The sequence below is a fragment of the Tupaia chinensis genome, unplaced genomic scaffold (genome assembly GCF_000334495.1).
Source record: "Tupaia chinensis unplaced genomic scaffold, TupChi_1.0 Scaffold000110_1, whole genome shotgun sequence".
Classification (NCBI taxonomy): Eukaryota; Metazoa; Chordata; class Mammalia; order Scandentia; family Tupaiidae; genus Tupaia; species Tupaia belangeri.
In genome coordinates this window covers 3,365,254-3,367,633 of record NW_006159574.1, presented here as the reverse complement: position 1 = coordinate 3,367,633, position 2,380 = coordinate 3,365,254, and the positions used below count along the sequence as shown (strand labels likewise).

General features: G+C 65.6%; 1 protein-coding gene across 1 annotated transcript in view; it reads left to right on the top strand.

The window, feature by feature from the left end:
• Positions 1–2,380, top strand: part of VIPR2 (vasoactive intestinal peptide receptor 2) — a 74,682-nt gene that overhangs the window by 28,633 nt on the left and 43,669 nt on the right. The gene's annotated exons all lie outside the window — the stretch shown is intronic.

Genomic DNA, 2,380 nt, shown 5'->3' with positions numbered 1-2,380 from the left:
CCTGGTGTGCCTGGTCCGTCCTCGTGGGGTGAGGCGGGCGGGTTCCCTTCACCTGCCCTCGTGTCCTGGAGCCTGTCGACAGACCCTGAGGGCGGCCTCCAGGCCGGGAACCGCCTCTGGATGCGTAGCAACCTACTCCGAACCACCCGGGTGTTCGTGCACTGAAGGTCCTGCCCAGTCTGGCAGGGAGCCCGAGCCTGCAGCAGGCATGGGCCACTCAGGACCCTTCCCAAGGGAAGAGCCTGGGTCTGTGTTCAGCTGGGAGGGGTGGGAGCCGGTGGCTGCTGGGCCCGGAGGGGACCCGTAGTGGCAGCGCAGTTCCCTCGGGGTCTCAGGAGGCATGTTAGCCGTGGACCTGTCATGGGACTGTGACTGCTGAGGCACGAGGGCCCTTCCCGGGCGTGTCTGTGGGGCCGCGTCGCCCTCCTGCAGCCTGCGGTGGCTTAGTCTAGCAGCGGACGGTCACTCCCCCACCTGCTCAGCCCTCTGAGCTCCTGTAAACCGGCAGCTGCACAGGGCCAGGCTCGGGATGCTGGAAGGAGCCCCAGGAATTCTGCCACACCGCACGGCCGGGCCTTAGCCCTGTGTCCCTGTGTCACAGCAGGGCCACGCACGACTCTGGGGAAGTGGGTCCTTGGGCCCTGCTGGAGTGGGGTGAGGTCTCGGTAAGCTTGACGGGCAGCCCGCTGTCACCCCCGCCTGTTCCCGGTCTGTGCTGTCATGGGTTAGGTCTTCTGCACCGACTCACCCAGCATCCTCCTCGGTCGCTGTCACTCTCTGGGTAGCAGCGGGGGCCTCGGTAGCACCTTGCTCCCCCAGGCATCTAGAGAGCCCTGGAGCCCGTGCCAGGGCCACGGCACACAGCAGGACAGGGCCATCGTGAACAGCCGGACCTGTGTGCTCCCAGCCCTTGCAGGAGGGAGTCACCGACCTCGGCCAGTGTGGGCCCGGGAACCTGGGCAAGAGGCACTGGCGTGGGTGGCTGAGTGTCCCTCGGGTCTGTGTGCCCAAGGCATCCTGTCAATGCCCTTCCTCCCAGGCTCTCAGGGCGGAGCAGGGGCCACATTTTCCTAGACCTCCCACATCGCTCGGCCCCTGTAAGGACCACCTTCCTCTTCATCCTGGAGTGCAAACGCTCCCGCCTCTCACTCACCAGGGGCCACCTCAGGACCCCAGTGCAAAATGCCGCCGGCCTGGCTTGCCCAGAACTCGCTGCCTGTAGTCACTGATCCCATAGTGAGGCCACGCCTGGCCAGCAGGTGCAGGGACCTCCGTGTGGGTCTTTAGCATGAACCCTGGCCTTAGGCTTGAATCCACCCTGGGCCCGGGGTTTGGTGGTTTCTGCTGTGCCGTTGAGAAGGCGGGTCCAAGGTCCTCTGTCACCTCTGTGCTGCCCCGCAGCAGCCGCCGCAGTGCCGCTGAGCATCCCACCGAGCAGAGCGCAGGGCCCCGGCGCCTCCGTTCGGTCAGACCAGACGCCGTCCTGTAGCTTCCTGAGGTCAGGCCTATCCGACCAGGCACCAAGAACCTGAGTTCCGACCAGGAAGGGGGAGCCCATCCCCAGCACAGTGGTCAGAGGGCTGGGTGGCCTGGGCACAGCCTCATCCCATCTAGCCGTGTCACTGCAGGAGCTCTCAGGCCAGCCCTTGCATGTGGACAGACCATTTGGGGAGCTGTGGCTGTGGAGACCGACCCAATGGCCAGGAGTCCCAAGGCTCCTGTAGACAGTGGGGCAGGGAGGGCATTCCACTACACATCGGCTCCTGGGTGCCATCCTGGGGCCCACACGTGGGCCTTCGTGCCGAGTGCGCAGGTGAGCGTCGGGAACCACATGCCTGTCTGGAGCAAGTCCCTGCAGGCGTGGCCTGGTGCTCTCTGCCAGGGAGTCCCTGCAGACGTGGCCTTGTGCTCGCTCCGAGGGTGTCCCTGCAGATGTGGCCTGGTGCTCGATCCGAGGGTGTCCCTGCAGACGTGGCCTGGTGCTCACTCCGAGGGAGTCCCTGCAGACGTGGCCTTGTGCTCGCTCCGAGGGTGTCCTGCAGACGTGGCCTGGTGCTCTCTCTGAGCGGGTCCCTGCAGATGTGGCCTGGTGCTCACTCCGAGGGAGTCCTGCAGACGTGGCCTGGTGCTCTCTCCGAGCGGGTCCCTGCAGGCGTGGCCTGGTGCTCGCTCACCCTTCACGTACCAACACCCCAGACCCCACATTGCATCCTTAGCTATAAAGGACATCAGCTCTAGGAGGGTGGGAAGAGCCCTGTGCCCGTCACTCACGGCCTCCTCCTGCCTCAGTTTCCTCCTGGGGCACGCCCCAGTGGGTGCTCCCAGAGACACTGCGGGAAGTTCCTTCTGGCCCACTGGACCCTGAAAGGCCTGTTGCTCA